This window comes from Dermacentor andersoni, chromosome 6 (assembly GCF_023375885.2).
Source record: "Dermacentor andersoni chromosome 6, qqDerAnde1_hic_scaffold, whole genome shotgun sequence".
Lineage (NCBI taxonomy): Eukaryota > Metazoa > Arthropoda > Arachnida > Ixodida > Ixodidae > Dermacentor > Dermacentor andersoni.
This window is the reverse complement of record NC_092819.1, coordinates 85,863,224-85,875,050: the sequence shown is the minus strand read 5'-3', so window position 1 is coordinate 85,875,050 and position 11,827 is coordinate 85,863,224. Positions and strand designations below refer to the sequence as shown.

The 11,827-nt window shown below is 46.8% G+C and overlaps 1 long non-coding RNA gene across 1 annotated transcript; it reads right to left on the bottom strand.

Moving 5' to 3' along the window:
- Nucleotides 1-3,148: 3,148 nt before the first annotated feature.
- LOC126522520 (uncharacterized) lies at nucleotides 3,149-5,632 on the bottom strand. The gene is made up of 2 exons (XR_011894944.1): nucleotides 4,802-5,632; nucleotides 3,149-3,225 (listed from the first exon to the last, which is right to left on the bottom strand). It is a non-coding gene; the product is annotated as an uncharacterized lncRNA (long non-coding RNA).
- Between the last annotated feature and the right edge of the window lie 6,195 nt (nucleotides 5,633-11,827).

The window sequence follows — 11,827 nt, the reverse complement described above, 5'->3', positions numbered from 1 at the left end:
TGCAGAGCCTGCCGGGATGCAAACGGCTGTACGAGCTGAGGATTCCAGCTGTGCTCTGTTTCTTTTTTCCCTTACCCCCTATAATTTAGCAAACAGAAATCTCGTGTGGTTGACTTGTCCGCCTTTCCCATCTTTGCTTCCTCTCCCTTTTTCTCTCTCAATTGGCTGCCTTCGTGCATGTCCAGCTCTTGGCTCCTAATAAGCACATAAACTAGATACTCGAATATAGAGGCACGCCAGGCCAAAACTTGACCCACGCGTCAAAGTTCCTAGCAAAAAAAGTGCAAATTTCTGCTTCCCTAATGAGAGCTTCAGTTACTTTCTACACAGAATTAAAAGCCGCTGCAAAAACATAACACATCCATGATAACTGCTATAGTTTTGGGGTGAAGTCAGGCGTGCTTAAAACGAAATACATACAGGATGCGGAAACTATTCTTGGACGTACGCGATGCACATTACTGCACGATGCATCTGCGTGGGCGAAAGGCGAAAGGCGAACAATTGTGCTCAGAAAATTACCTGAGGAGGTACCTTGTGTCATAAACAATGAAGAAGAAGACGGGTCGGCTCACCTTTGCATTAAATTAACGTGTTTCTGAGGTATACTTTATAAAGGGACTCTATAAAGCGACAAGCACCGGCTAGTCTTACGAGTCTCTGCACACGTGAACAGTCGTTTGAGTTACGCTTGAGGAAGGACGAGGCTTAGCGTGCTCATAATTGAGACCAACAAATGCTCAAAGGCCAATACTCACCACTCAACCTGAAGAAGAGGAAACGGCCATCGATTTGGCCTATGCCTCTGCCAATGCACACTGTATCATCAGCGATTCCAAAACGGCCATTTGCAACTACACAAGAGAACTGGTAGCACCACAAGCACAGAAGATACTATCCGGCACTCCCCCCTCAAGGCAACGCCACGTCCAGAACATCTGGGCCCCTGGTCACTCGGGTCTGGACAGAAACAAAGCCGCTCATGATACCACCCCAGCTCTCGCACACCGGGCGCATCATCCTTCTACTGCGTCTTCCGGTCCTGATCAGCCCTCTGTTCTGCATCGCGGTCACGCGCGCGGCCAAATGGTCTCGTTCAGAGAAATTCTTTCCCACTACCTCAGAGAGGGGTTGTGCTACCATCCAGCATACGCAACACTGAATAAACCTCAATCCACCACTTGGCGACTACTTCAAACGCGAACTTTCCTAAACCCCGTGCTATACAATCGCACTTACCCTGATGCATACTCTCCACTCTGCAAAGTGCGCGAGGCCTGCGCTGACCTCGAAAACACTATCTGAGCATGCCCCAAAGCCTCTGCCACCAATACTCGCCGCACCAACATTACACGCATCATAACTATGGCCAAGCAGTGAGAGACTTTGCTGCTCAGGTTGGATTTAGAAGAGCAGCTCTGGACCGGTCCGGCCGGCCGAAGACGCCGCCAGAGAGCAAGGACTGGCCGCCGTCTGAGAAAGAGGGGCACTGAGGGTCAGTCTCCCAACACCCGCCGCACCTGGACCCCATCAAGGACACAATAAAGTTTTATCTCTCTCTCTTGATGGTTTCATTACTTACACCAGTCATTTTAATATTAGTCTGTTTAAATATTTGCAACATCTTTACCACACCTTGCCTTTCCTTCTCCTTCCGATTTTGTCTCCCCTCCTTCCTTCAAGTGCCGGCATTTTCGCCAATTCCCGCAGTGGGCAAGTGTTGCAATTCGAGGAGCAAGCTAGCAGGCAAGCCTCATGCTTTCGATGCTTGGGCAACTCCCACAGCTATTTATTTATTTATTTATTTAATTCTACTTAGTATACTCACTCACTCACTCACTCACTCACTCACCTTCAGGGCCAGGTGGCATTAACCAGGGAATGGAAGTACCGAATATATGATAAATATAAACATAATTCTGTAATTCTCGCTATTACGCAGCAATTTGCTCCTAGTTATACAATGATAGCTAAGACTAGATTAATATGTTTATTTTTACACATAGCGATTCTTTAGGTAGTTTGTTCCGATTGAGGGACATGCTCTAAATAAAGGACAAGAAAATCCAGTGATAATTTAGTGGTAAATGCGAGAGAAATGCGTGACCATTACGTCGCACCTCTTTGAGCGCCCGAATCCATGATTTAAACCGCAACCACCACATTGCAATACACACACACACACTATATATATATATATATATATATATATATATATATATATATATATATATATATAGTGTGTGTGTGTGTGTGTGTGTGTGTGTGTGTGTGTATTTGAGTCTAGCACGTGACCGGCTTCCCACACTTCCCACACATACACTTTTTAATGCTGACGCATTACAATCGCTGTGGGAAATCACTGTAATAAATCAGCACTATCATTGCTAGTTTGATTTTAATGCTGACGCATTAAAATCAAACAAACAATAACAGTGCTGCATAGTCCAGTTCGGACTTTGTACTCATGATCGACGCGGTGCGACGCGTATAATGGTATAGCTTATAAAATAGAGATCGTCGAGCCACTTTACAGCAATATACTAGACAAGGAAGGAATATCATTTGCTTTAAGTATGAACCCACTAATCCAAGAACAAGTTCTGCTAAAGAAGAGCTTAGCTCTCATGGAAGTTATATACGGTTCAATTCCATTTAGAAACGATCAGGCCAACTGAACGGTTTTGCTCTAGCCCTAGCGACGTAAGTAAGCTTCCATAACTGGGGTTCCATACTGCTGAAGCGAATCCCAGTTTAGAAGGAATTAAAGTATTTTATAGAGCAATAACTTCGAAGAAGATGGAGTGTAGGAAATGTCACTGCTTAAGTAGCCCAGCATGCAGTTAACACTGTTCATACGTTCTGTATGCAGCGCTTACGCAGCGTTGAAAGTAATCGTCAATTACAAGCTTTGAGATAATAATAATCATCCTCTTTATCTTATGCTTTTGTTCTGCCTATACAGCTAGCCACGGACGCAACCAGCCCTGCCAGGAGGAACGAAAGGATACAGCACATGGGCGTTTTGGTTGCACCAACAGGAAAAAAAAAAAAAAGACTACAGGGCTTCAAAAAAGTGCAGCCCTTAAGATATCGCTGCACACCATCGGATATATTCGGTTTAGGGTCTCTGGTTAAAACACAGAAACACAGTGGCTGGATTTATTTAAACAACTTATTTGAGTCGGAGATGGACGAGGCGACATCCCGCAGACAAGTGTCGTTCTGTAACGAAAAGACGTGAAATAGCGGACAGTTAGGGATACTATGCTGGTTGTGAAACTAGCGAAATGTCGAGCGGTAAACGACGCAGCGAGAAAACGATGCGTTTACTGCGAAGTCTAACATGGCGTCTTTTCAGACCTATTTTATTGGCGTTGTTTGATTTACGTTTGTATTTACAAAGCCATTCGTTGGCTAGAACGCTTAGGAAAAGACGTGATTACGAAGACATATATGAGCGAGGGCTGTCAAGAAGTTACGTGCTGTGCTCTTAGGAACGAGGAGCTTTCTGAATTTGGACGCAGAAGCCGAATTCCCAAACCTTGGCATTCGTAAATGCAGTTTAGTCAGCCAGCCTCGTTAATAAATTTTCTAATCGAATTGGCTGGCGCCTGACTCTAAGAGCCATGGGTCGAATACAGAAACTTGCCTTTGTAGCTGTTCTCTGGCACTGATCGGCCGCTATGGTATGTTCAGCATGAGGATGGGCTGGAATTTTCTTTTATGCACAATTTTATCGTAAGGTCTTTGTGAGTACGGCCCCACCTTAATGGAGTAGCGTAGGAAGTCCATGCTACGTTCCTTGTTTAGGAGAAGTTAAACAGTTTGAGTTTTACTGCGATCGAACAAGTTGCATACAACTGAATCTATATTAGAAGAAGACTAGATCACTGGTGTCAAAAAAAAAGTGACTGGGTGAAGGAATAAAAAAAAATTTCACGCAGAAACTCCTCTGGGAGTTGTCGAAGTACGCGCAAACATTGCGTCACTTGCTCATCTTCACGCAGCCCGGTGTCATTATTTACGTTATGAAACTTCATTCGACCAGCATAAACCATTATCAACCCTAATCGATCGTTTTCAACCTTATTGAACATGATCAGACATTTATCAACTTTTTGTCAACTCTTATCGGTCCTTATCAACCGGGATGTCCAGCGAAGCTGTTGCAAAAACACCACTACAATTGCTAAGGGGGGTATGCAATGCTTGATAGTTCGGATGCTTGTTTTGACCTTGTTCTTTATTGAAACGTATGCTGTTCTGTATGTTATATGGGCGAGTTCAATGAACGTATGCACTGTTCGCTTCACATTGCTGAGCGCTTGTAGCCTCTGCGTTACGTCGGTATGAGGCATTGCATTTTTTGCTTGCTTACGGGGGTATGAGCCCTCGTTTAGGGTGGTATAAACCATTGCATTCGTCTTACGTGAGAGACGGACAATTTTCTCGTTGGGTAGGCACAGAAGTGCTTTCGCATTTAAATGCAGGCCCCGTGGGCACAAAAAGCTCTTGCACAGAACTGCTCGCAATAGGAAATAATAGCCAATCCTCATGCTGGGCATACGGCAAATAGAACATGGGGAAAAACGTTTTATGACAGTGGTCCTAGAAAATTTGCTGACTGCGCTCGCAGCCTGGATTTGAGATTTGCTATCGGTACTAGCGCACGCAACCAGTACCATCATCCTCCTGTTTTACTGGCTGCAAACTAAATCTGGGCTGAATTTCGGCTTTTTCGATCAACCCTCGCTGGGCGTACTTCTGTCGCCGACTGAACATTGCAAAAAACTCTTACAGTTCCGACGTCCCCTCGGCGTCGCCGTTGTCGACTGCATGCTGCCCTTTTCGCTCATCATCTTCGTCATATCACTCCCACCGCCTTTCATCATGTCGCCCATTCGTTGGACGGTGCAGTTTGCCCCCGCCTTCATCATGTCCGCGCCCATCTTGGCGCCCTTCATCACGGCTTTCGCAGGAGCGGTCGTCGCGCCGCCTTTCATGTCGCCGCTGGCCGCCGTCATGTCCTTCTTCCCGCTCATGTCCATACCTGGCATCGTGCAGTTCTTCGTACCTTGGCCCATCTGATCCGCTTCCATGCTCTCGCTCTCCATGGAATCTTCCTCGTCGTCCTGACCGGGTGTGCTCGCCGACATCGCCGCGCCCTGCATTTTGTCACCCGGCGAGCCTTGCTGCTTCCCGGGCTTCATGCTCTCACTGTCCTTCATCATTGCCTTCTTAGTTGTCATGCTCGAGGAGGACTGCAGCATCGAGAGCGCGAAGCATGCAAGGACAAGACCGCGGCAACCCATCATTTTGGTGCTTTCAGCAGTTCCTTTAACTAACGATGGCGTCGGCCACTCAGTTTCAGTCTTATAAAACGTGGGACTTGCTTGGGCGGCCGAGAGCGCGGTCACTGAGCAGTTTGATGTGCGCCAGCGGGCAAAATCAATCTTGGATTAACACAGAATGAAAATGAGCGAGGCGAATGCGTGACTTGGGCGCTCATTGAACACGGCGCAACGTTTGTTTGGGAGGTCTTTCGTGAATCCACGTGCATATATATATACAATCAGGCAGGCATGGTGACGAGCGTCCGCAATGAATAGGCGGTTCCTGACGCAGTTGGTTTTTTTAGGTCGTGGCTGTTTGATCAGCACGCGCCGGCGAATCTCGTGGCAGTCTTTCGATCGCGACACTCGCCGAGAATGGTGGGAGGAGAAAATTCGAGGCTGAAGGTCGGCGCTGAGGGAGGCGGAATAAGGGGTGTTCGCGCGACGGATGCTGCCGAATACAACGCCGTTGAAACATTTGCACAACTTACAGGTGGTAACCATGCATTTAACGCTAACGGACAACTCGGTCCGTTATAGCAAAGCAACTATGACAAGTAAATTAACGAGCAGAACTGAAGCGTGCAGTTTCATTCCGCAATACCACGAGTCTTACTTGGCTCCAAATGCTCTTTCTGTGACCTTTAGTTAAGAGGCTAGTCCACAAAGCAGCAGTGCGGTGCTGCTTTGACTTGGTCGCGAAGGGATTAACGTGCAACAATTGTTCTGAAAATAAAACAACGAAAACAGAAAACTATTGGCTACTGAGGTAGCTGCCGTGCTGCAGGATTTTAATGTATTTCCTCCTTCATAATCGCTGATGTAGCCTCACAACTGATACCCATTAGAGGAGAATGGCAATGTTGCGCAGGACTGGGTACGCCTTGAGGCCGTATATATATATATAGGTCTGGTGTGACATCTCTGTAGAATCCTTTTTCAATCACTCGCTTGCGAAACCCATGTTAACAACCTCTTTAGCATAGCTATCGATTTAGTCTACGACTGTTTGTATGCGCACATTTGTGTCGTCCACCCGTACTCTTTAAACTCGACGATCACGCCCTCAGTTCAGTCACATTGGTACTTGGTATTATATCAGCAACAAACTAAACTGATTGATTCCATTGATTTCTCTGCTCAAATCATTGGCACATCACTGCCAAATTGCTCGGCAGTACCTGTTTCATAAATTGCATGTTTAACTTCTAGCAACTACTACGATCACTTCTTGTTCCTTCAACCTGTACACGACGCCGGCTTTTATAGTGAAACATTCTTCTCCGAGTACTGAAACGTTTTGGCGGGCAAGCCAATCCCACCGTTTTCGTGGCATCCAGATAATAGCACAGTCTAACATTATGTTATATTGTGACTGGTTATGTGCCGATTGGTTTTAGGCGGCTTTCAATCTTATATCTTGCCATTATAAACATTATGTGTTATCGATATAAACGTACCCCTACAGCCTACAATCTCTACGTAACCATTAGCCACACAACGGGTTTTATTCATACAACTGCTGCCCACTAATCATCAAAGCTTCGCATACACAGGCGTCAACTACAGGTAAGTTGCTCAACTTTTTAAAACTACACAGCATCTGTGTTCAGGAAACTTTATTAATATCTCTCTTCTGTCTACTGCAATGAAAGAATGGAACAAACTGCTGGAAACAATTGCTAATAAGGACAATCCCAATGAAGCAAGCAGTTATGTTTTGATTCATTTGGAAACCTCAGCACAGGAATTTTTAGCTGTAATTCCCTTTGTTTCCTTTCATCCCGAAGCACCACAACTGTTGGTTATGCCACTCTTTGTTGCGTTCAATTCATTTTATCCTGCCTTCAGTAAACGCGTCAATGCATTTTCTATCGTATTTAAAATCAGGAACTCTACATTTTTTAGACTTCCTCTTATGTGGTTGTGTGCTCAGTGTGCATTTATTTTCCAAGTAATGCGGAAACTGCTATACTTTTGTATGCACGCGCGTGCACGTACGTGTGTGTGTTCGTGCGCGGTGCGTGCGCGTTCGTTCGTTCGTGCGTGCGAGGAGTGTTTCCACTTATATCATCGCACACAATGCGAGATGTGCTACGCGACGGTGTTATCCGTCTGCCGTATTTCTTATTATAATTAGCGCGTTACATGTTGACTGCGTTGGCCAGCTGTTTGATTGCTGTGAAGTTCATTTCGCCTGATGTGACCTTCCATCCATTCAATAAACTAACGCCGACGCCGGCAACGTATACCTTTTGCTAAAGTTTTCACCACAGCTTTAGACGCAGACATGCTTAGAGTCGCGACCTGACCGTAGTGACACGTGAACGCCATGCTTGGAAGCACAGATGGCACTGATCGTTGGGAGAAACCCGTCTCCGAGATCAGACATGGCTTGTGGACACAGGTTTCCAGGTCGTAACTGCCACAGTGGGTCGCGGCCCCTGTACAGAGACGCACTTGCTGCGAGAGCCTTTTCATCGCGTTACAAATAAGCGCTCCTTCCTGGAGTGGCCAGCGCAGCGGGGCCACGGACGTTTCATCTGCAAATGGCGACCTCGTGCCAAATTTCCCGTGGTGCAGTTTTTGACCGATTCACGTCCTTGGCTCGAGTTGCGCGAGCTTTGTTCGTGCTGCTCCCAGGTGCTTTCTGTCTGCTTTCACGTCACTGTGTTTCCACAAAGAAGAACCGTGCCTTTCGCAGCAAGAGACTCTTGTAGATTATGCAGTGAAAAAAGAAAAGAGAATTCACAATTTGGCGCCAGTCGGTTTCTTATGCCTCCGGCGTCTCCGTGCGCAGAAGCCATTTCACTTGACCGGCTTGTCGACCATGTGAGATAGATCTAAATGGACCGCGAACAGCGATTCAGATACCCGGTAAAGAATTAGAACGGCATCTTTGACGTTCTGCTGTTTCCTCTGTCTCCTTTTTTACGTGGAACCCAAGGGAACTGCGAAATAAACAAAAGGACGTCGGGTATGCAAAAGCAGAAACCGGTAACAATGCTTCTGGATTCTTTTCTTGTGGATATCTCATTCGGTAGCACTGACACACAGAATTGTTATGAGCTTTGCCACAAATTCTCAGCCCACACACGACTTTCACTGGACATGATGTGGCACGAGGTCATAGGTGTACAATGACGGGACACTCAAAAAATATCCAAAGCTTCAGCTCCAATTCCATATATACACTCAGCAGGTCCGAAGCGTATATATATACATACTAGCCCTCCCACAACTCGTCGAGCCAAGCAGGGCATGTTGGGCCTTCTTTGATCCTTGCATCTCTCGGCGAAAACGGAACACTGCTTCCTGGATCACCCTACAGACGTTCCGTGTGCGTGGTAGACGCCATTCATCCACTGTGAGTGCAGTTCTGCTCGAAGCCTTCTGTAAACCTCTTCTGCAGCGTTCGACAGAATCCTGAGAGGCTATTCCTTCCTACGGTCTGGAAACGTTCGTAGTGCATCTGTTACCGCCCTTGCTTTCTCGGGTTAGCATCTCTGCTCAAGGCCTCCTGCGACCATCCGCCCCAGTAGGCGTGCGGCGTAAACTGAAGACACCGTTATTTTGGACAGGCCACTGACGAACGTTTAACGCTTTGTGTTACGGGCCTCTAGATTAGCTCAGCCCGAAGCCTCGAGCTAGACGGCGATGTCCTCCGTGGGTGCAGAAGCCTCGAAGCACGTTTTGCTTGTGATCGCCTGCGCGCTGCTGGCAGGCCTGCCTCTCGCGCATTTGGATGGACCGCGCGACGCGAGTTCGAACGCGACCCTGGGCAACGTAACGCTGACGAGAACGACGCGAAGCAGGTCTGACGTCATCGTCGTGCAACCGGCCTGCTGCGGGCAGGCTCCGGCGGCTCCCGCGCGTCCACCGGCCCCTACGACGCTGGGACCGCTGTTCTTTTTGGGCCGGTTTGGCATCGGCTTCCGGCCGCCTTCCATACGACTCGTAGGCGGCATCGACACCCAGTTTGGACGCCGCTGACGGCGACAAACGTTGCGCGCCATTGCCACGCCGCCCAGCTGCATGTCACGGCTGGAAGCCCCTGAAAGCTGAAAATGGACACTCACGAATAAATAATTCACTGTAGGCAGTTCTGTGGCAGTTCTGTGCATCTTTGTGGTGAGTGCTAGAGAAGCGCGATATTTATTGCTGTGGTCGTTGGTAGCTTTTGCTTGTAAACGTATCTAAAATACAAACGAAGAAATCCAAAGGGACTACAAAAGTATGCCTATCTGCATATAATCATTTATGCCGTGGTCCACACCTGTAAGATACACCAAATCTTGCACAGTGGAGAGCGTTCTAAACTCAGTCGTTATAATGTAGCTGATACCGAGAATCTACAGCAACACACCTGAAATTTAACAAAACAATTTTAGTAAAGAGGCCAGAGTTTATCCAAACAATTAATTCCTACACAATTTTCTGTATTCGCATCAGTGATGGGAGCCAGCCCCGGCGCTCTTAAGGTCCGTTAATTGCGCGTAGCCTGCACGCTTCGCTATGCCCACAGGATTTGATCGAATTTGCATGGCGCGGGCTCCTTCGCCAGGACAGTTCAACACTAAAGAAAGCCGAGTGTCGGGCTGAGGGGCACCTGCACTCATTGGGATAACCGGTGGGTTTTCGAACGCACGTCATCCTGCTGCCGAGGTGGAAACTCAATACGAAACCACGGTTGCGGCCGTCAGCTACTGTGCAAGTGGGCTCACTCCCATGCACGCATCCTGGTACACAGTTTAGTACCCAAGGAACTGTTTTCTGCTTCGATGCGATCATCTAAATCAATCGGTAGGAAATGCACGCTTCCTTGCTGCAGGCGAAAATACCCTTTCTATGTTCGAAAGGGACGCCTACACATTAGAATGAGAGGATACGATTGAGTGATGGAATGCCTCTATGACACAGGACGCAAGATGCAAGAAGCGCCTCAGGGCTATCTGTAGGAAGGTATACCTATGCTTAAGCTTAAACATACAGGTGAGAAGTTAAAATTGGCATGGATTACTTTATGGTCACTGGTTTCTCGGAGGCATATAATGGATTTAAGGCTGTCAGGATGAGGGGTCAGTATGAGGTCCAGAGTGTTCGCTGCTTCCCCTGCGACGCGTGTCAGTTCGGATACAAGTTGGGTCAAGTTAAAATTAAGGCAAACATCAATGAAGTCTTTCGGCTCTTCTTGACTAACTATGCGCTGAGGTTGATTATACTCGAGTCGATAATAGGGTAATCGAAATCCCCAAATAGCAGGATGTGTGCTTTAGGGTGCTTTGAATCTAGTTGAGTTAGAACATTGTGAAGCTTGCGGGAAAAGTCGGGACTAGTGCGAGGTGGTCTATAACACACACCAATTAATATTGTCAATGGTGAAGCGTGGCACGTAAGCCACATTTCCAAGTCTAACGCGACATTAATGGCAGAACAAGACAACTGTTCGCTGACTGCAATTAGAACTCCTCACCCGCGATAATTCTTGCAATTCGCACGAAAAAGATGGAAATTGGGTGGCTGAAACAGAACCTACGAGGTCAGTGATATCGTTGCGTAGCCAAGTTTCGGTTAATATAAGTACATTACTGCCTGACGATGTTATAAGGTTTTATACGACATCGCGTTTCGGCAGGGAGCTGCGAATGTTGTACTATAGATTACCGATAGGGAAACGTTGGCACGGGGACTAGGCGGGGCATAGCGCGATGACTGGCAAGGATGAGTTGATTGTGAAGATATTTCTTTTACAGATTCTGAAGTTTCATCAAAAACGTAACGTTTTGGCGAAATATGCTAAGTTTTAAACCTCAGAGAAAAAGACACAGACTTCGCCCTAGCAAAAGCGACAAGGTGTTTCGGGCAGTTATGAACATGGCGCGAAAAGTCTTCATCTACGCTGTAGTAGGTACCTTTGAACTTTGAACCTTTAGGAAGAACTGATTCTTTAGTATTGAATGATTTACGTAAACTTAACGATAATCGGGCGTTGCTTATTCTTAGAGTGTCTTCCGAGTGGATGTGGGCGTTCAATATTCTTAGGGCTCAACTGAGTGTCTAGGTTGTTAGAGCAGTGGCGAATGATTACGTCTTCTGATTGCGAATACGTTTCAGAGGGGTTAGCATCGGGTAAACCAGAGAAAAGTAGGTTGTGTCGCCGGGATCAATTTTTCGCGTCATCCAGACAAGCCTCTAGCACACTAACTAAACGAGTCGTTTCAGTTGCAGTGGTTTGAATCGTCTCTAGATCACTGCGGAGTGTACAGAGACTTTCGCAGTGAGTTTCTAAAGTGCTGATACGCGTGGTCAGATCCGTCATTTTCTGGTCCATTAAGAGTAGTTGATCCTTAAGCCCTTGTACATTATTTACCAGTTAAGTCTGGCCAGCAGACATCTGTTTTTAGTTTTTAGTTTCTAGCTTGTCGGGGCCAGCATTGCTCTCAATGTCACCGCACATCAATAATAGGGATCGTACAACATCTCAAGCTGCA